This window comes from Dipodomys merriami, unplaced genomic scaffold (genome assembly GCF_024711535.1).
Source record: "Dipodomys merriami isolate MVZ:Mamm:240054 unplaced genomic scaffold, mDipMer1.0.p SCAF_11, whole genome shotgun sequence".
Lineage (NCBI taxonomy): Eukaryota > Metazoa > Chordata > Mammalia > Rodentia > Heteromyidae > Dipodomys > Dipodomys merriami.
In genome coordinates this window covers 23,504,771-23,528,023 of record NW_027202382.1, presented here as the reverse complement: position 1 = coordinate 23,528,023, position 23,253 = coordinate 23,504,771, and the positions used below count along the sequence as shown (strand labels likewise).

At 42.8% G+C, this 23,253-nt stretch overlaps 1 long non-coding RNA gene across 2 annotated transcripts in view; it reads right to left on the bottom strand.

Annotated features, from left to right (window-relative positions):
- LOC138816264 (uncharacterized) overlaps positions 1–19,230 on the bottom strand; it is a 353,466-nt gene extending 334,236 nt beyond the window's left edge. For both annotated transcript variants that reach the window (XR_011368598.1, XR_011368597.1), the window contains exons 1-2: positions 19,171–19,230; positions 11,961–12,099 (exon numbers count right to left, since the gene is read on the bottom strand). This is a non-coding gene — a long non-coding RNA (uncharacterized lncRNA). The remainder of the gene's footprint in view (positions 1–11,960; positions 12,100–19,170) is intronic.
- Positions 19,231–23,253: the final 4,023 nt, after the last annotated feature.

Sequence of the window (23,253 nt, the reverse complement as noted above, 5' to 3'; positions counted from 1 at the left end):
CGCCCAGGCCCAGAGTTCAAGCCCCACGACCGACAAAAAAAAAAAAAAAAAAAAAAAAGAAGTCAATATGTTCCTTAAATATGGCATTCTCCACCCAAACACAAGCTAAAGTTGCAATTATTGTTACTGTAAATGAATATACTAAGAAATGATCTTCCACTCACTTCCTTCCCTTGCTATATTTTTGCCCCAGATGAACTTTTTTGTTGAAATGGATAGAAACAATATTCATATATTTGAGAAGAGTTGGGTAAATGTTATTCAAAACTTAAGAGATATTATTAAGAGTCTCTTCAAAAAAGAAAAGAAAAAGAAATTATTTCAGGATGGCCTAATAACCTAAATGTTCCATGAACATCCAGCTACTGTTACTACAGAGCTTCATGACACATTCTTTGAGCTTCTATATCTTCACAGTTTTCAGAAAACTACAGTAGCAGCTTCCAACATGGCTAAGCATAGAAACCTCTGGAGTCTTGAGGAGGAATCCCACAGTAGCACAACTGCAGCTCTTCAGGCTGGAGAAAGGTGGAGGTTTCAACACCCTTAGCTCACACCCCACTGAAAGCCCCTGTATCCTCTTCCCTGAGTCACTAGGACTCAATGGTATTAAGATGGTGACATAAGCCAAGGGTAGAGGGCCAGGCAGTATTTTGTGTTATGCAAAGACATGAATTCCTATTTAAAGAAGGAACCAAAATGCTTCCATTTGTAGGAAACCAGGCAAATCAAAAGTAAAATGCACTGTCCAGGCAGGGCAAATGGTAACAACGAAGCCAGAGAATGATTTTTCCTTCAGCCTCTAAAAATTTTGCCTAGACACAAACAAATAACCAAAATATAGGTTCCAGCACCTACAAGAAGACAGAGAAATGTGTTCTACATGGAAATTATTGTGTTCCTCCCATCAAAAAGGTAAGCAACATTAAGAGACTCAAGATAACTTAGAAGAAAATATTTGCAACACATGTGATAGCTAAGGTTAGTGTTAGGTCCACTCAGAAAAAACTGACCTAAATGATAATATTTACAAATCTACTTTAAAGGACAAATATTTTAAAAGTTGAATAACTCAATATGAAAACAATAAGAAAAGAATGTGGACAAAGCATTCACTCAGCCTCCCTACTACTTAGAGAAACAAAAAGCACAACAATGAAATGCCATTCTTGCCTATCGTGTATGCAAAATTTTAAAAATTAGGACTAAAAATATCTAAGCAGGCAAATAAAGAAACAGGTACTCTCACCCATTTCGTGGGAGAGTAAATTAGAAATATTTTGGAGGACAATTTGGCAATGTCTACCAAACTTAAAATGCAATTGCATTTTCAGCTCTATCTGCACATGCTTGCAAAGACAGAGTTACAGGAGACTCACACCAGCCTGGTTTGCAATGGCGATTACAAATAGGAAACAACATAAATGCCTGTGAAGAAAGATCAATAAGGATCAGATTAAAATTTTTCTGTTACACGCATAAAAAAGTAACCAACAGGCATTAAAGATGAAGCAGTTATATATATGTAAGTGTGTGAGCCTCTGAAACATTAAAAAAAAAGATACCATTTACACTCCTTTTTTTATACACATTACAATTTTTGGAGTATTTTAGATATACAATAATTATCTACTGGAAGTATAAATGATTTTTCAATATTTGCAAGTATAAATAACTGATGAGTTAATGTATAGGTAACTATAAATGTTTTTGAATAGATGATACACAAGTGCACTAAACATAATGGGAAGGGGAATTTCATTAAAGACCTTTTTATGGATGCTTTAAATTTTTTACAAGTGCACGTGCTGTTTTCACAAAAAATACGGAGGAGAAACTTAAGGACCTAGCACAACTATCTTTTGTTTTTGTTTGATTTGTTTAGTTTGAGATAGAGCCTGATGTAATAGTCCTAATTGGCCTCAAACTCATTATATAATCCAGGCTGGCTTCAATCACGTGATCCTCCTACCTCAGCCTCCTAAATCATGGGATTAAAGGTATGAAATAACATTAATAACATATGCAACAAAGTTAACAGCAAAAAACAGTAAGACAAAAATTTATCAGTAAGACAAAAATAAATAGTCCTGTGTATGTGTGTGTATATATGTGGGTGGGTGTGTGTGTGGATGTGAAAATGACATGTAGCACACACTGGTATACCCATTTAGTAATCTAACTTACAAATAGAATCATAGTAGAGGGTAGGTCAAAAGTGAAAAAAAGTACAAATGATCAAAAAAAATATGAAAAGTTATTCAAGATCCCATAACTAAGGGTCTATAAATAAGAACCAAATAAAACACTTTGGTTTTGCTGATATCACAGGCCACAAGGAAGGAAGCATGTCTGTAATCCAGAGTTGACAAGGACATGAAGAAAGACATACTGAAAGACTGATATAGATAAAGTAATTTGGAAAGTAATTTTCAATATCTATTAAATTGTTAAATGTATATCATCTTAGACCCAGGAATTCCACTTCTAGGAATCTGTCCCCAAAAAAATTCTTGCACAATTACCCAAAGATGTTTGTACAAGAATGTTCACTATAGTTTTGTTGTTAGCAACAATCTGGAAATAGTTTTGTTTAGCCATCCATAGAGTCACGAACAAGGTAGAAGGTCAACCTCTCTGCCCTGACAGAGCTTGCATTCATTCCAAGGGAGCAGAGGACACAAGCAGCAAGCACAAAAAAAATAAGCAGAATAAGGTCCGGTGGTATACATCCTGTAGAGGAAATAAGACAGGGCATAATATAAGGTGACCGAGGGTAAGGAGGAAGCAAGGTGGACGAGTCTATTTCACACCAAGGTCTCCCAGGAGGATGACATTGTGCTAAGATTAGAATGATGGTGTTGGTCTCATCCAGCCAAGTCCTTAGATACCATGGGGGGGAGTCTAGTGTGCTTAAAAGCTAATGAGTAAGAGAAATAAGGAGCAAGGTGAGATAGACAAGGGCCTAATCATTTAGGCTTGAATTTGGATGAAGAAGTTAGCTTTTGTTCCTAAAACCATTGGGAAGCCACTGGTGTATTAAGCAAGGAGGGACATGACCATGTTTAAAGACCACTCTAACTGTTGAGTGGAGAATAAGTTCTAGAGAATGACATCAGATGGATGAAGAACAGTTGGAAGGCTCTAGCTTAGATCAGGCTAGAGACAACACATAACATAAGAAATTCCCACCTGCGGTGCATGCTTTACAGTCAAACCTGCAAGGGCTTGCTAGGGAGTTGAACCCATACCAATAAATAAATAAAATAAAATAAAAATGGCTCCCCCCTGCATACACACACACACACACACACACACACACACACACACACACACACAACACACACACACACACACACACCCCAGCTGGGCAGGAAATAAAATAAAGAACCACAACATTGTTTGTTTTTCCAGTGCAGACACTCTACAAAGGTCTTGGAGTTATAGGATGGTAGTGTCATTTACTAGGAGGGAAACACCTGGGAGAGGGAGATGCCTCTTCAAGAAAGAACCTGGCAAACCAAGGCAGAGCTTGTTAAGCTTGAAGGTCCTAGGAGATGAACAACTAAAGATAAAGTCAATGCCTAGCATACATGCTTGCAAATCCATAGAGGAAAGTCTGGGAGTTACCCACCTACCATAAAGGAGATTCTCTCTGGGAAATATAATTTAGGGTAGGGAAGGAAACATAGAAGGGAAAGGAAGAACTGCTTATCCATTTTTCCTCACAAATGTTGCTAGGTTTGAAATTTTCACCATGAATTTAGGTCACTTTTGAAAAATTCAATAAAGGAATATAAATAAAAGAAGACCAATGGAATGCTTTTTTTTACATTTTTGCATTCTTTTTCTCTAAACAAAACCATATCTAGAATATTCCTTCCTCTTTTCCTCACTTCTCTACCATCCCGGCCTTGGTCCGAGAATCACCTCTTCAGAGAGCCAGCCCATCTTGCTCTGGGATCTAAGTACTTTGGCCTCCTCCTGCCCCAAGTCACTCTAATGCCTTCGCTGCTTTATCACTGCTGCTTCCTCTTACACCCAACGTGAATGTGTCTATTTGCTCACAGGTCTCCGTATTAAGAGAGACGGGACCTTATGTCAAGTTGTCCAAATAGCACTAGAATGTAAAACCATGGATTACAAACAGTAGACACTCCTGATTAAAAATGAACTCCAATTTGTCCTCAAGATAAGAGGCTGAGCTACTTCAATTGAATTGAGGCCTGGCTCGACACCCATCTCTCCTCGACCATCCTGTTATCACTGATTTCCTTGAGGTACCTCCAGAGGCCATTGTAATAGTCCTCCCCACCCCTCCCCGCCCCCCTGCATACACACACACACACACACACACACACACACACACACCCATACACACACACACACACACACACACCCATACACACACACACACACACACACACACACCCTAGCTGGGCAGGAAATAAAATAAAGAACCACAACATTGTTTGTTTGTTTGTTTTTCCAGTGCAGACACTCTACAAAGGTCTAACCAAAGACCTATTCAAAAAGAGGTCCCATATCCCTGAGGCTTCCTCCAACCGAGGCAGTAGTGGTCTGAAACTTGCAGACATCCTCCCTCCACCCCTGACATTCCACACAGTCCTCCGCTGCACCTGCTCAGCCAATCATCCACCCCCTGGTGGGCCCTTCAGGAAAGACATCATCAAAGATCCAGAGACAAACCAACTAGAGCCTTGGCTGGTCCCAGCCAGCCAGATAGAGGTGACAACCCAGGCAGAGTCAATTCTAGCAGAGTGGACTAAGGGAGCTCTCTGACATTCTGGCAACCGTGGAGTGTAAATGAGACTGGAGTTGCTGTTGCAAGCCCTCTTGACTGTCCTGAGACTACACGACCACAATTAAATAAATCTGAGCTGACTCTTTGTGCACTTGGTGGCTGTCTTGATGAAATACGGATGTTGGCACAGCCTCTCCTTCCAAGCAAGGCAAACACCATCTGCCTGTCTTGGTTGGCCCTAGTCACTACAAGCAGAGATTTGCAGACATCCCTAGGAACTCTCTCCTACCCTTCTGTGGCCCAGATGGAACCACCATGTCCTCAGGCCACATTCCTCCCCTGGGCAGTCTAGGACTGGGCTTGCTATATGCCTGCTGCCCACCTCCATCCACACAGCATGTCTCCAGCAGAGGCTGCCACGGAGCAGGGGCACCACAGCGAGGAGGCAGCAGCCCCACATAAAGGCCAGTCCTGCCACCCTCAGGACCCTTAGACAGGTCAGAATTGACTGTCTTTGATCCAATAAACTCAGAAGGACTGGATTTGCCTCCCCTCTGTGGGGGCTGATGGTGGAGCCAGGGTAGGCAGAGCCTCGGGGCCAAAGCCAGACAGACCAGAACAGTGGAAAGACCTCTGGCAGTCTTAACAGGAAAGAGAGGACCTGAGGAGCACGGCTGACCCCCTCCCCAGAGCCCAGCACACAGTGTTCAAGGGCCCCCTGCTGGCAGTCGGGAGCATGTGTGGGTCTGGGGAAGGGACTGCTAAGGTCCATGTCTCTGTAGGTACACATGACAAAAAGATGTCCTGGTTTGTATGGTGTGCATACGCATCCTCCACACCTAAGCATGTATGTGAGTATACAGAATCATATACACACATACACACATACACACACATGCACATGAAGACCTGGGCCCAAGCATGCAGACACACAGAACATGATTACATTTGCACTCATATTAATCTGTACACATCCATAGGCATACAGGTTATACACATATACACAAGTGCATTTGTATGTATGTGTGTGTATGTGTGTATGTATGTATGTATGTATGTATGTATGTATGTATGTATGTATGTATGTATGAGCCTGGACCCTGGGTAAGCCCCTGTCTTCCTTCCTTCCAGATAGATCTAGGGAAGACAGAAATCGCCTGACCACTGCCCCTCCACCATTCTGGTCTGAAGAGGCAGGTACTGCTCACTCCGTGGCCCAGGAGCCCCAGTAGGACATCAGCTTCTCCTCAACAGAAGCTTCACCTGCATGGAGCTTCTCCTTCCTGGGGCCTGTAGTCTTGGCTATGTAGACAAGGTGGCAGAGGTAGGCATCAGCAGCATGAGAACAAAGACAAAGATTTGACATAATTTCATTGAAGGAAAACGGCCTCCATTAGGTACCACAACAGCCTGGAATTAAAAGAGGTAGGAGGTGATGTGTTTAACCTCTCTAAGCAATTGGAGCTGTAGGCCAGCAAACCCCCCCCCCCACCACCACCAAGAGTGTGCTCTCAAACGATGACAGAGCCTCAGAAAACCAGGTTAAAGGATGACTAAGAATGCTAATGTTTTCTCAATGCCCACAGTACACAGACACGGTCCCCTTCCATCCATACTTCCAGAACACTCCATCACCAGTCCCATTCTTCACCTTCTTACTGACCCTCAGATTATTCCAGTGAAGTACTCCAAATCCATCAGCTTTTAGCTGGGCAGTTTACACAGTCTCCTAACTGGATCCTTTTTCCATTTCTTTCTCCAATCAGTCCATTCTCCAGACAAACTGGTTTTAACAACAAAGTTTATAGTCTTCTAAGGGTTCTAAGACTTCTTATTCTAAAGACCCAGACCAGTGTCCTAATCTCTGCTTTGCTCCCTCACCCCTCCCTTCAGACTCACTGAATCCCCATTCCACCTCATTACTTCCATTCCATGTTAGCTGTTTTCCAGTCCTCAAACAGTATACTCCATTCCCAAGCCTTGACTCCCATGGTCCTCTCTGCACACTCTTCCCATCCATACCCAGTAAGCCCTCCTTCCACTGACTCCTATAATGTCCTCCGGAGGGCCCTTTTTGCTCCCCACATCCTCACTTCCTGTATCAGAACAGGAAGAAGTACTCTCTGCCTTAACTGTAACCTCGGCTCTAAGTTCCACAAAGGAGGGAGGGGACCTTGTCCTTTGCTCTTCTTATGTCAAGGGTTCATAAATTGCACTCTGGAACAGATAATATTCACACCAAGTCCCTCTCACTCCACACAGTATCCTCTGGTTCAACATGTGTCTCTCTCTGCATTCCAGAGTGAACAGAGGCAGCAGAGCAATGCCAGGAATGAAGTCCTTGACCCTCTAGGTAATCGTCTCTGGCCTGAATTCAGTTTATCCCATCCTTTGATTTGCCCAGAACTCAGCAGGGCAGACTGTACATTTATTCCTACCTTGGCAGACCTGAACTATTCTCTGCCCTGAGCAAATTAATAACTGTCTGGTTGGCAAAAGGGAGGGCTTCACAGAAGCCTCTGATTAGTGGATAAATGAAAATAAATCCAGTTACTAAAGAAAAAGACCAGCAGATACCAATTATGATAGCAAGGGCAGATATAAGAAAGACTGAGCAAGTAAAAATACTGAACTTCCTTCCGATTGTTTAGATGGCCAGTATTCAAAGGCCAAGTCAGGTCTCTATTGCTCTTGGGGTTTTTGGTTGAAACACGTTGAGATAGACAAGCCACTTTGACAGAAGCAGCAACCTGACTTGTGGGGCTTCATATCCAAAACTTGTTAAGAATGTCAAGACAGTGGCAGTGGAGCAAAAAGCCAGGTTCAAGGACTCTTAAGTGAGTGACGTGGGTGGCTACCTTGGCACAGGTGCATGAGGCCAGCCCTGCTCTTCAGCCTGGAACGCTAGATGGGTCACAACTGCAAAGAGACCCCAGTATAACTAAGGACACACTCACCCTCAAAGCATGCACCTCCTCACTCACTGATACCCAGATTTGACCTCCGAAGCTCAGAGCCTAATGATGGAGATTTAACAGGAAGAGAAGTTTCCAAAGGAAAGGGAACCTGTGGCACCCAAGGCTTTGCTTTCCTCTTGCATCTGGACCTATATAACGTGGAAACTAAACTCAAGAACTGAGCTGTGATCCTGATTTGTCAGCAACCTGGGAATTAACTCTCTTGGATCTCAGTTTTTCTCATCTGTAAAATGAAAGTAGGAGCAAGTCGATATAATGAAATTGTATATTTGGGAAGGATTTCTATTTTTGATATTCATTCTTTTAAATTGTTACTGCAATCCTTTTTGCTATTAGAGTAGTTCCCGCTGGGATTATCCAGTTAAAACACTTTGTTACAAAGTCAAGCTAATGTCTTTGATGAAAGAGACATTTTGACATGACTATTGCAAAACAAATTGCCCAAGTATTTTTTTTGTTTGTTTTTGGTTTATTTTGTTTTGCTTTGTTTGGCTGGTCGTGGGGCCTGAACTCTGGGCCTGGGCACTGTCCCTCAGCTCTTCAGCTCAAGGCTAGAGTTCTATCACTTGAGCCACAGTGCCACTTTTGGCTTTTTCTGCTTATGTGATGCTGAGGAATCGAACCCAGGGCCTAATGCATGCAAGGCAAGCACTCTACCACTGAACCACCATCCCAGCCCCCAAGTATTGTTTTTATTACCAAGAAATGTTTGGGACAGAAATTACAATCTCCATCCAATCTATAAAGCATACCCCAGATGGGGAGAGAGATGAGGTGAGTCTCAAAAATAATCTGTGTCCATTTTATTGACTGAAAGAAACAGAAGGAAGAAATACCAAGCCCAGGTAATTGCCCTAGAAGGAGTAATAATTAACACCCTTACTGATAGTCTACTCTTAGTATTAATGGGCTCTCATAGGAAAGGGGGAAGAAGTCTGAAGTCACTAACAAGGGGAGGAGAGTCAAAAACAATGTGAAGAAAAAGAGGCAGAACTGAAGATCCTGGAGATCATGAACTGTAATTTAATGTGTCCCTTCTACCATGCCACCAGATAGAAAGGGGCTAGAGAAATTTCATTAAGCCTCTTTTAAATTATCAAATTGTGTTTGAGATCATGACTTCTCTCTTCACAGGCATATATGTCTCCTGAAAAAGATCTATAAAGCCTAGACCTATCTGAATTTTCAGTGCTATCATTTCTACAGTATTTATGTAAGATGTGGTAGCTGCTGGTAACAGAAAAGGAGAGGAGCAAAGAACAAAATTGGAAGAAATAGAACAAAACATCCACTTATCCCAGCCTTGCCACCACTGTTATTTCTTTGTGACATAATGCCACTCCTATCCTGGTAGGAAAATTCTTCCCTTTCCTCCATTCCCCTGCTTTCCTCCCGGGCTTCCCTTCCTCAAGTCCTAGCCAAAGCACTAGTGCCTAGAACCAAAGCACTAGAACCAGGAATGCCTGGCTTACCTCGTGAGTTTCTGTGGAAACAACAGAACCAGGCCAGTTCACATTGATGTGGCCGCTATCTTGACCACTGGTTGGCTTCCACTTACATAACCATCTACCATCTCATTATAATCTATCTTCACAGTATATTTCCCACCAACCAACACCTTGACAATTTACAGTGTCCTTGACAATCCCTGGAACCAGGCAGACATGGTCCAACAGGAAGTAGGAGACAGAAATCTTAAAGATATAATGGCACTTGCTTGAAAAAGTAATAAATATTCCAGCTACTTATTAATCTACCTGACCTTCCCTATCTTGAGAAACCATATAACCTTACTTATACCTAGCAGGTTGGCAAGGGGCAAGTGATCCAGTAACTTGGTTCCTAGTTCCTACCCTTCATTTGCCACAGTTCTGTTCTGTTCCTCTTGGTGTGGTTATTGTCTCTGCTTTAAAGGGTTAGAGAACCAAGATTTCACCAAAAATCGGGTAATAATATAGTGCTGGAGAGATCGCTGTTTGCTCAAGACCCTTCAGCAAGATGTCTGGGCATTACTACCCTCTACTCTTCATTTCTCTATAGTGCCAGGAAATCTGTGGTTAAACATGAGGTTTCTTGACTAACTTCCATGGAGGTCTAGAGGTGGAGTGGTGAGTATAAGCCGTTCATACCTTGTTTCTAAACATGCAGTCTTAGCTTTGTTTTCCCAGTGCACTCTTCTAACAGGAATTTTGGTAGATGTAAAATTGCCTCCCAAATCTTTGAAGACAACTCTACCTCTTCGTGCCCAACGGGGTAGGAAAACTGTGGATTTCCACTCTTGGAATTGTGAAGCTACAATGTCTTGCCAAGTCAAGAGTTGGGCAGGAAATTAGGGCAACCTTGGACTTCACTTTAATAATAATAACAACAACAACAACAACAATAATGGCTACCATTTGTTGTCTACATATAGAACCAAACAGTGTTTAACCTGTGAAGGTTAAATGTGTTCCCTAAAGTACAACATACCCGTGCCTTGAGACTTCACAAAGATTTTGGGGGGTTTTATTTTATTCAGATTGAATGCCCACAGGTGTTACTAAGTCCCATACACTGTTCTAGAACTTTCTGAATAGTAACTCCCCAGATAAGCACCCTTCAAACAGGAAGTGTGGGTAACAGTGTGATTTTACTGAGACTAGAGGGTGAAGTTGCTTGTGCCACGTCACACAGATAATAATTGGTAGAACAATTACATACGCTGACTTCAGAATCCATGCCCTTAGTGTTATGCTGAATTCTCTTAAAAAGTAGACAGATCAGTGAAAGTTTAGCCCTATATCCAAGCCCATTAATATGTTTGCTATGTGGAGTTAAGAAATTTGAAATAGCAAGGTACTACCTTACTCTTTCAGAGAAGTAGATAACATGAATTTGGTAGGAACTTGTGCTTTAGATTAAGACAGACATGGGTTCAAATCTTTGCTCTGGTATTGGCCAATTGTGGGATTTTGGGCAACTAATTTCCATGTTCAGTGCTTCTATTCTTCAGCTGTAAAAGAGACATTATGCTAGTATCTACCAATTCGAGTACTAGTGGAAATTAAATTAGATAATACAAAAAAGGCTCAGCCCAGAGTAAGCATTCAATACAGAGCAATCAGAGGTACCCTTCTTAATACTAACATTTTCACTTCATCTAGGCAGATTGAGAGCCAGTAGGGCATAGTGAGAAGAATATGAAATCTGGAGACAGAAACTCAAACTCTTGGATTAAAATGTAGCTACATGATTTTAACTATGTGTCTTAAGCAATCACTTACCTTTTATTCCTCCCCTGTAGAATGAGGATAAGGGCTGTATTTGTCAAGATCACAAGAACACATGTGTATTGAAAAGGCATGACTACCAAGAAGCATATATACATATGTTGGTCAATATTTGTGCTACCTAAAATAATGTATTCGGGGAGTAGAATGATTGGTAATCTCAAAAATACCTTTTCAGGTCCTAACCCCTTAGTGGGTCAATGCAACCTTATTTAGAAAGAGTCTTTCCAGGTAGGTGTCAGTGGCTCATGGCTATAATCCTAGTTACTCAGGAGGCTGAGATCTGGGGATTGTGGTTCAAAACCAGCCCATACAAGAAAGTCTGTGAGACTCTTATCTCCAATTAACTACTAAAAAGCCAAAATGGAGCTGTGCTCAAAGTGGTAGAGCACTAGCCTTAAGCACAAAAGCTCAGGGACAGTGCACAGGCCCTGAGTCCAAGCCCCAGGACTGGTTAAAAAAAAAAGTGTCTTTTCAAGTATAATAAAAACCTCAAGATCAGCCTAGATTCTATGATATGTCCTAAATCCAATGATAAGTTTTTCTTTTTTCTTTTTTTTTTTCTTTTTTGCTCCAGTGCGGATACTTGAACTTAGGACCCTACAGTCTCACATGGCTTTTTTGCTATGGTACTCTACCATTTGAACTCAAATGGTACTCTACCATTTGAACCCCAGATTCACTTCTAGCTTTTTACTAGATATGAGTCTCATTCCTGCGTGGGCTAGCTTTGAACGTTGATCCTCAGATGTCAGCCTCCTGAGTAACTAGGATTACAGACATAGGCCACTAGTACCTGTTTAGGGCAGTGCAAGGAAACTAACACTTTCCCAGGAAAAGAAAACAAAATGAAAAATGAAACGCAGGAGGACACTGTATAAGTCTACTTGAGCTGCTATAACAAAATACCAGACTGGCTTAAACAACTACCATTGATTTTTTTCTCACAGTTCTTGAGGCTGGAAGTCTAGGATCAAAGGACCAGCAATGTCAGTTTCGCTCAGCTCCTGCTGAGGTGCTTGGCCTGTCTCTTCAGTAGCTGCCTGTTGGTAGCTGTCAGTAGTTGCTCCCCATCATGGCCTTTTCTCTGTGTGAAAGGAGGGAAAGGGTTCTAGATGTCTCTTTCTCTGGTTAAGAACATAAGCCTTTCTTAGATTGGGACCCTACCCTTAGGATTTCGTTTAACCTCTATTACACTCAAGGTCTTATCTTCAAATAAGGTCACATTGGGGAGAGGGGCTTCCAAATAAGGATTTAAGAGGATGGAATAGAGAAACACCACACAATCCTATCCATAACAAAAGCTATCATTTAAAATCCCTAGCAAAGAGATACAGCTCCACTCTGTCAAGGGAAACTACTCTGGAGAATAAGCCAATTGTGTGGAATGAGACCTCGGAGGCTTTCCTGAGCAATGGCTCGAGAACACAGAGCAGTAGGGGAAGGCCCGGAGGAAATCTTCCCCCAGCCACCCGCTGCTCTCACAAGTCCGCCTCCTTAGCCCACCACATTCTCCTTTAGTTCATTACTAAAGTCTTTGATTTCCCCATAATTTTATTTTTGGAAAAATAAACTTTTTAGATTTGAAATTCTTCCATAGAGTATTTGAATCCCTTCAAACTATGTAAGGGGTGTGTTTATAAATAAATATCTGGGGTAAATATAGCAAAGAGGGCTATACTTGTTTTATCATCTCCTCCCAAGTGAATGGGGAGATGCATCATGTCCACATGGCAGAAATGTGAAGAGGATTGGGGATAATATAGCAACAGTGTCTTAGGTAACTGTTCTGAAAAGTTGAAGAGCTTCAGTATGTTAAAGTAAGTCCTTAGCATCTTTTTTAATCTAAGAACATCAGATGCATGTTTCTCTAACAGGCTAGATTGGGGTGAAAATAAACAATGGGAACTTTTTAAATCATCCTAGCTTTGTAAACAAGCAATGGATCACCATCCATTCATAGATTACCCAATGTCCTTGAATACTTACAGTTTATGTGCCAGACATAACACTAGATGCAAGGATTTCATTACAAGATAGACAATGCTTAGAAGATGAGTCAACCATTAACATTTGAGGTCTACCCAGAGGGCCTGGGGCTAGGGAGCAGGAAGCCAGCCTTATATACAGAGAGAACCAGGATAGGAGCTTAGAAGGTAGATCCAGACACAAGCCAGTCATGGAAGCTAAGCCCTTACAGGTCTCATCTTTGAGGAATGGAGCTAAAGAATGATTAAAAAAAATTTTTTAAGTCACAGAGCTAAAGAATGACACACAATTCACATGCATATGTCTTGTTCGTTAGTTTTTCTTTGGGAGGCTAAGGGTGGGCCTTGAAAAGATGAAACAAAGGGTGAACAAATATAACGGGATACTCACTAGACACTGGAAAATGAACTATACCATTTGTGGGTGGGGACAGGAAGGGAAAACTAGGAGAGAGGGAGAGAAGGAGACATGGTTCAAAAGAACTGTACTCATTATCTGCCTCATGTAACTGAAACCCTTCTGTATATCACCTCTACAACAACAATTATATATATATATATATATATATATATATATATATATATTTTTTTTTTTAAGAGAGTCTCGCAGACTTTCCTGCCTGAGCTGGCTTCAAACTGCAATTCTTCAGATTTCAGGCTCCTGAATAGTTAGGATTGCAGGCGTGAACCACCAATGCCCAACTTGTTGTTATGTCTTTGTTTTGCTTTGTTTGTTCTTTTATCTGTCTTAGGGGAAGCAAAGTGTGGCACAGAAATGGGGGAAGGAAGGATGAACAAATGCAGGCATGGGACTCACTAGACACTATTTGAAAAATGAACTCTGCAGGTTGTAGGGAGGGAGGGAGGGAGGGTGGGGAAACACCAGGAGAAAGGGAAGGGGTGACATTGCCCCAAACAAAACTGGACTCATTACCTGACTTATAAAACAGCAACTCCTCTATACAACACATTAATAATAACAATATAATTACAGTTTAGAAGATGTTCCTAAACGATGGTTTGTGGTAACCCCTCTTGGTTGGGAACAAAATTCTCTGTCGTTTGAACTTCTGAAGATCCAGTTAGGAAAGTGGCCAGGCAGAATGCTCTTGCTTCCCGATTTGATTCAAAGGTTTCAGAAACATGGGTGCAGGCTTCTTCTTATCAGAGTGCCCCTGGGAGCTGTACCTCCATCAGAACTAAAACTTGTACCATAGATTAGGTTTTATAAATAATGGGAAATGAGCAAATGAGACAGTGGTGCCCAGAGCAGAGAATGCTTTGCTTCCAGTCTCTGGGGGAAAAAAATTCCTGCATTATCATGCTGAAATGGATCCTCTAAAATGGATCTATTGAATATGAACCAATCTTCCTTCCTTCCACCCTTCCTTCCTTCCTTTCTCTTTCTTTTTTCTTTCTTTCTTTGGCATGTTTATCAGGATTTATTTACTTGCTTTCTAAAGGAAAGAATTCCTTGCTTTAAAACATTTTTTAAGTGAAAGTTTAAAAAAGCCTGATGTAATAGAATGAAAGAAAGACAGCCTCTTCAGTAAATGGTGCTGGCAAAATTGGTTAAACACCTATACAGAACTAAAGCTAGATCCTTATATATCACACTGCACCAGAATCGACTCCAAATGGATCAAAGACCTTGGAGTCAAAGCAGACACCCTTAAAACATTACAGGAAGGAATAGGATAAACTCTAGGGCTCCTCGGCACAGGCTGAAATTTTCTTTTTTTCTTTATTTTTTTTGGGGGGGGTCCAGTCGTGGGGCCTGAACTCTGGGCCTGGTCACTGTCCCTCAACTCTTCAGCTCAAGGCTAGCACTCTACCACTTGAGCCACAGCACCACTGAGCCACCTTCCCAGCCCTGAAATTTTCTTAATAGTGACCCAGAAACACAACAAATCAAGGAAAGGTTGGACAAATGGGATTGCATGAAGCTCCAGAGCTTCTGCATGGCAAAGGACATAGCTAGCAAGATCAATAGAAAGCCCATAGATTGGGAGAAGATCTTAACTAGCCATACAATGGACAAGGGTTTCATATCTAAAATATACTTGGAACTCAAAAAATCAAATTCCCCAACAACAAATCCTCAAAGAAACAACTGCCCAATAAATAAGTGGGCCAAAGACTTAAAGAGAAACTTCTCTGAAGAGAAATTAAGAATGGCCAATAGACACATGAAGAAATGCTCTCAACTTCTCTAGCCATAAAATTGAGATTCCACCTCACCCCAGTTAGAATGGCTATCATCAAGAGCTCTAACAACAACAGATGCTGGAGGGGAACCCTACTGCATAGTTAGTGGGAGTGTAAACTTGTTCAACCACTCTGGAAAGTAGTATGGAGGTTCCTCAAAAGACTCCATATATTGCTCCCCTATGACCCAGCAATCCCACTTTGGGGCATTTATCCAAATGATCACAAACAAAGCCATACTAAGGCTACCAGAACAACTATGTTGAACACAGCATTATTTACCAACCCAGATGCCCCTCAGTAGATGAATGGATCAAGAAAATGTATATATGTACATTTATATATATATATATATATATACACACATATATGTGTGTGTGTGTGTGTGTATATATATATACACACACACACATACATACCTACACACACAATGGAATTCTATGCCTCCATCAGAAAGAATGACATCGCCCCATTTGTTAGGAAATGGAAAGACTTGGAAAAAATTATATTAAGTGAAGTAAGCCAGGCCCAAAGAAACATAGGTCCCATGGTTTCTCTTATTTGCAATAACTAGTATATGTGTAGGACAAGCAGAAAAGGCCAAAAAGCTATGTACATATGACCATATAAGATGATGTTAAGCGAAATGAACCCTAAGATAGTGACACAAATATTTTTTTCTTTCTTGCTATTGTTTCTTACGTATTTATAATTTACCATGTGATTTTTTTGTTGCTTTGTATGTTCCTCCCCCACAGTATAACCCCTATTTTCACTGTGTTTGATATCGGTGCCCTGCATCTTGTAGATACACTTCTCTAACTCAGGGAGGGGAAGGAGAAAAAAACAAAATGCTTAAATAAGGATACAGGTTGACCCATTGTAACAATGAGATGTACAAAACACTGTGTTGAAAATGAACTTTACAACTTCGGCAGGGGACAGGGGTTATGGTGGTGGGAGGGAAGGGATGGTAGGGGAAAACAAAGGAGGCGGGGACCATGCTCAATAGGAAATGTACTCATTACCTTCCTCATGTAACTATAACCCCTCTGTACAACATTTTTACAATAAAAATATGTACCAAAAAACTGATGTGGTGTTTAAAGACTTACTTACACACAATTCAAGTACATGTATACACTAATATTTGTTAGAGATGCACCATTTTGTTAGGTAGCTCACAAAGTCAAGCCATCTTTCTCCCTCTCTCCTGCCTGGATATACTCTGTAAGAAGCCCCTGTGGTTGTTACCCACTGCCTTCAATCCTCACCTCCATAGACAAGGAATCCACCAAGAATACCTTCATTTACGGAGCATTTACTGTATATCTGGCTCATTGCTAAAGATTCTCCTTGCTTATCTTCAAATTAAGTCAGCGGTAGACTCTCGCCTATAATCTTAGCTACTCAGAAGGCTGAGATCTGAGGATTGTGGTTCAAAGCCAGTTTGAGCACAGGATGGTCTATAAGACACTAATCTCCAAGTAGCCAGCAAAAGAAATCCAGAAGTGTGTCTATGGCTCAAGTGACAGAGCCCTAGTTGAATAAAAGAGTCAAAGGACAGTGCTCAAGCCCTGAGTTCAAGCACTGGTACCAACACAGAAAAAATAAAGTCAGCGATGGTGATAACAGACATACTAAAAGCCACTGCGTTGGAGTCTTTAAACTGAGGGATGACGAGGTTATATGATACGTGAGTTATATCTCAATCAAGCGATTCTTGAAGAAAAATAACTCATAAGGCAGGTGCTGTGATAGTCCCATTTTACAGATACAGCAACTGTGGCTTGGAGAGATATAGTAAACTGTGAGAAGTCAAACAGCCTGCTGGGGAAGCAAAACCAAAACACGCATGGTGTCTGCACGGGCAGCAGCCTCCCCGCTGCAGAGGGCTGGCTCTGCGGATGGATCACAGGCCGCTGAGCCCTCTCTGCAGCTCAGGGCACTGACCCTCCCCGCAGTCCGCCAGGCAGCTGCTCCTGTGCTGGACAATTGGAGTCTTCAGGGAGTTTCCACGACTGCTGAGCCCAAAGCTGCCTCCGTGGAGTGACCACTCCCCCCGTGCTGCTTTTCCGTCTGGAGCCACACAGAATAAGCATGCTCTTTGCTCTCTAAAGTGCATCAGGTATCAGAGCGCAGCAATAGATTCCCTCATTTTCTTTTCTACACATCCAAGTACCTGGGCCCCTTCAGAAGCACACACATTACAGAGCTGGGAGGCCGATGGTTTCCAAGGCCAGCCTGGAGACTCGGCTAAACGGACTGCACCACAGTCACTTGGGGCTGCTGTGAAATCCCAGCTCCACTGGGAGAAAAGGAATCCGTAGATCTAAGCCCCAAAGTCCATGGGTTTGGTTTTGGGTTTGGTTTTTTTTTTTTTCACAAGTTACTATGGGATTCCAGTCAGGAACAAAGTAAAGAAACCTATCGTTCTAAAGAAAGAAATTTGCAGCTCACAGAGGGCTCAAAACCACATGGCCAGCTTCCAGCTGACTGCCGTTCGGACAGGCACACTTCAGCGCTAATGGTTCTAAGTCAGGAAACTAGACCAGAGACTGAAGGTTGTAATGCAAAGGGAAAAACAGGAAATAAGAGTCCATATGAGAAGAGATGCTATTAATCAGCAATACCCGTGGGAAATGCTCAACCCCAATATCTATTAAAAATGCAATCAAAACAATGCCGAGCATTTTATAGCCATTCAAAGTTAAGACTAACCATACCCAACTTGAGCGAGGTTATAATGAAATTGGCTCATTTGCACATTGCTTGTAACTGTTTAAATTGATAGCATATTTTTCAAAAACAATGCAGAGCCATAAATCAAGAGCATCATTTGGGTCCTATAAAGATGCCTGCTCTATGCCTGGCCCTATGTCGGGAAGTAGAGATAAAGGGACAAAGAAGATGAGCCCAAAGCCTTCAGAAGACTCAGTGGACACAGGAAATGAAAGCATGATCCAACACTAAGGGGAAGTCATAATGACTCAGTCCATAAGCTTCTTGAAGAAAGGCTTCTTGGCCCTACCTGAGGTTCAAGAGAAGGATTTCCAGAAAGGTAGACCACCAATCTGAATCTAGAAGGATGAGCAATTTGCCAAGTGAAGAAAGTTGGGAACAGCATTCCACACAGAGGGAACAGCTTGGGAAAAAAAAGTTGGTGAGCCACAATATGTAGGCAAACCAGATAGTCATAAGGTGGTAAGAGGTGTAGAGAGAGAGAGACACCAGACATTAAAAAGGTCCTCTGGGCTTTGCCCTGTGAGTCACAGGGAGTCAGCAAAGTACTTCAACAAGAGAATGACATGAGCAGATGTGAGTTTTAGAACAGTCCTGCCCTGCTGGCTACAGGGTGGAGGGGGACAGCAGAGGGACAAAAGCAGGCATGTTGGCAAGTCAGACATGGATACAGTTCAAAGAGGGACAGTCAATGGGGACTCTCCAACTAGTGACAATGAGGTAGAGAGGAACAGGTGGCTGGGAGAGAAGAAAGGAATATCCCCTCATTTCTATTCCCATTACCTACTCACAAGACCTTGGTGGTTCTTTGACTCTAAAATTATAAGAGAGAGAGAGATGAGTTGAACACAAACTCAGAGGAAGAGCTGGACATTGAGCTCACTAGCACTCAGAGCTGACTGACGGTGGTGAGGGCAGCATTACCTACCGCTCAGACAGCTGTACCAGCCTCCCAGACAGAGGCCTGGGGGAGGGGAGATGTCCCACCCCACATGGCACCAAGAGAGATCCGTGCCCACCAAGCAGGAACAGGATAGGGCTACAGGTTGGAGTTCTTCCAGCAACAGATTCTGAGATAAAAGATTAGAGCGCAGGAAGTTGGCCAGGTGTGTTTTTCCCATCAATGCCTACGGCAGATGGAAGGGAAGGAGGCAGGATCGAGTAGAGGGAGCAGCTGGGCTGCAGTCCAGCCTTACAGTGAGCTCTAAGCTGGGACAAACCTTCAGAGTTGCCATAGTGTGGAAAAAAGAGGGCCAGGCCTTGAATATGGCCACATCAGTTATGGAGGTAGCTCAGGGGAAGGGGACAGAGCCTTGGTCTGATGGCCATCTTCACCGGAGGCAATCCTGGTAGAGCTGGCCCTAGGCAGAGTCGCCCCAGAACCTCATCTCCGAAGATGGATCTGGGTGGCCATGGTCATGGTTACCACAGAAGTGTTCCATGTTCAGTGTGACTTCAGGGGCTGTTGTCAAAGCCCAGAGAGGGAGTTGGAAATAAGACAAGAAGCCAAGTACAAGATGGAAACCTTTGGTAAGGGTTTTGTAGATAGGGAGGAGCGCAGCCTTCCTCTGACTCTGTGAGTACCAGGGCAAAGGGAGCAGGACTCTTTCAGACGCACTGGAATGTGTCAAGACCAGTAGACTATCAGACTCGGGGCCAGGCCTGTGTCCCTGGTAGCAGCTGCTGGCCATATGGAGAAGAGGCAAGAATGGCACTCAGTTACACCAGATACAAATGGCCTACCTGCCCACCATCAAAGGTTAGTCAGGTAAGTCCTTATGTTCCTTTTCATGGAACAAATCTCCAGCCATTAAAAGAATCCAGGCGACTTTGAAATGACCTGAGAACTTGTTAGTATACATTCCACAGAAAACACCACGAAATGTCCACCTTATTCATCTAACTATAAAAATGAGCTCTGCATATGGACAGACACTGGCAGCACATACTGAAAATGAAACCATTCGCTTGCATGACTGGTGGAGCATGGGTGTTTTGTAGCTCCTGTTATCATCGTTTGTGATAAATGCATTTATCTAGCCTTACTCATCTTCCAGCAGAGGAAGCTCTGGATGTGTCCCTGTTGGCATGTGGCTGGCAGACATTATGTGCTAGTTTACACACACACAGTGACAGCTAAATGTGGACCGTACCGCAAGCCGACCTACAAGGCCGCTCAGAGCTTTCTCAGGGACAGCCATTAGCCATGTCTCTGAACAAAAAGGTTTTGAGAGTTGGTAATAATGAAAATAGTTTGAGGAAGAAGAAAAGGCTATCTGCACATACAACAATAAAGGAGATGCTAAAGAAGGGAGAGTTTTATATCAATATTTCAGAAAAGTCTTTGTAATAACAACTGATGTGTTGCTTTCAGAAGAGTGAACCCACTAGGCTGGAGTGGATTTTAAAAGCTCATTGGTCAAGGAGGCTGTAGAAGTATTCCAGGGAGCTAAAGACTAGTAAGGCTAAACTAAGACTGGTGACAGGCCCTGGACGTTCACACCTTTAATCCTAGCTACTCAGGAGGCTGAGATCTGAGGATTGTGGTTCAAAGCCAGTCCAGGTAAGAAACTCTGTGAGATTCTTATCTCCAATGATCTTCCAGAAAACTGGAAATAGAGCTGTATCTTAAAGTGAAAGCATGTTAATCTTGAGCAAAAGTGCTCAGGCACAGTGCCCAGGCCCTGAGTTCAAGTCCTACAACCAACAAAAAAAAATATTTTAGACTGGTGATATAGCCCAATGGTAGAGTACGCTTATTATACTTCACATCCTGGGTTTGATTTCCCCAGTACCACAAAAATAAAATAAAATTAGATGATTAGTGTTTCACACATATAATTCTAGCTATTCAGGAGGCTGAGATGTAAGGATCACAATTCAAAGCCAGCCTAGGCAGAAAAGTCCATGAGATTCTTGCCTCCAGTTAGCCAGCAACAAATCAGAAGTAAAGGCATGGTGCAAGTACTAAGAGTGCTGGCTTTGAGTGAAAAGCCTTGAGTTCAAGTCCCAGTATTGGCACATACACAAAAATCCTCAGAACTTACCTCAGTGCTGGGTCCAATCAGCAAGGAAGGATTCCTGAAGTGGTAACTGAGCTGGTCTGGGTTGCATACACAGATCACTGAGAGATCTCTCTTCTGACACCCTCCCTCTCCAGTCACCTAACTCTCCTTTAAGCGACAGAGCAACCAATGCCTTCAAAGCTTGAGTTATTCAAGAAGCCACAAGCTCCCTTCTCTTCCTGATGCTCAAAAGAGTCCCTGAAAGCAGGGTGGCCAAACATTGCAAGGCCAACCGAGTGGCCCTTATTTCAACCATTGTTCCCCAGGAAGCACTTTTTCTTTCTCGCCATTGATTTTATCATCATTGCCAATGATATTTGAAGGCAGGCTGACGACGAATTTTCATCACAAATTGTCCTGTAGCCCTAGACCCCACTTAATACATCAAAGCAACCTGGACTCTGCCCGCAATTCCTAGAGTGTTTCTCTGTATCTTTTCTGAAGCCATTCAGCAAACATTAGTGAGCTGTTGTGCACCCTAAACTGTGTTCAGTTTGGAGACACAGAAATTCTCTAAATGAGAAGCAAGAGAAGAGGAGAAAGAAGCAGGAAGATGAGACAGACAGAGATGCTCAGTAAAATCACAGTTTAATGTGGTATAAAGGATCAGGAAGCCCAAACCCCAATCTGTGAGCTTCAGAAATCCTTCTGATGGGGCTGCCATCTTGTCTGCAAAGGGAAGAACTGTTCCAGAGGAGATGGTACAGGCGTGACAGGAAAAGGGTGGGAAAGTGAAAAAGGTGAATTTGCTAAGGGACAGAGAGAGAGACAGAGACAGAGACAGACAGAAGCCTTATGAGGTAAGGAAGGTCCCAGTGGTAGCAGACTTGGCCTGCCAAGCCTAATTGTATTTCATCCTGTGATCAAGAGACCTGGGAGGTGGGGAGCGAAATGTTCAAGCAAGAATCTCACAGAACCTGTGTTCTTTATCTTAATCTTTCTGGGACAGAGAGAGGATGGAGGAGCTGAGGAGAGGGAGACAAGTGACAGGAGATAATAACTATCTGTCATAATTTTATCTGTCTCATTTCACCCTCACATCATTGTTACAGTTACCCACCATTCCTCTGACAGATAAGCCACCACAGTGTATACCTGGTCCAGACTGGAAACCTTCCATGGTATGGCCAAATGAGCACAAAGTCTGAAAACAGAATCCTGGAGTTAGAATTATGACTCTTTGGTTGGCCAGCTGTGTAACTTCAGAAAAGCCACTTCACTTCTCTGATCCTGAGCTCTCCTGACTATAAATCCCTGACTCTCGAGTATGTTCTGATCCTGCCGTGGGAATGTACAAGCTCTTGGGAAATCACAGAGCTATGTGAAAACGTGAATCCCATGGTTTCTTTTGCTCCCCTGGGGGGGAAGAAGGAGGGTAGAATAGGAGTTATCCTTTCTCCAGCATTAACTTTGCCATGAGGGTAAAGCCAGATTTAGATTCTATTTGTGCTTTGTATTAAGAGAGTCTCAATAATGTATCTTTAGACAAAATTGTACGCAATCAATGAAAATCTCTCTGTATTACCTGTTCCTGAGTGTGCGCTGAACTTCACTCTGCCACTAGAGGGAGCTCACCCTTTAGCATCAAAGAAATGTTTCCAGGCCAGCCGGTCAACATAGAGGTCATCTGTTAGTGGAAGGTGTGGGAGGGGGTGGGGGGGGGGGGCGGGGGGGGGGGGAGTTCTAGTCATTGAAGAGCTAATCTCTGCAGTTAGAACAGAGCTCAGTCCCAGTCCCACCATTTCCTAGTCCATGAACTTGGATAAGTGACTTAATTAATTTCTCTAGCCTATCAGCAAAATGGGAACATTCAGACCTACCCCAGGCTGATGATAATACGCGATATTAAATGGAATGTCCAGCAGGTATCTAGCACAGTATAGGAATTCCTTAAACGTTAGCGCCCCACCCCCACCCCTTTTCCTTTTTCCATTTGGTTACAAATACCAATGGTTGAGGACTATTGTTAAATGGTACCTGAAAGGCAAAGCACACAGCACTGAGCAGAGAGACAGGCCTGAAGGCTGGTGGATGCAGTCTACATTACCCTCACATCTGCTGAGTGAAGGCATCCCATACATGTGGACATGGCTTTATCAGCCCCATGGCTAGGCCGGGCCATCGTGAGCAGATGGGCAGCGTGGAGTAACTGGGAAATGAAGCTGGCATATGGGTCTGGGACTGTGGCTCCCTCCCTTCCTAGTGAAGCCAATTTCTTCCCATTCGGAGTCATTACCC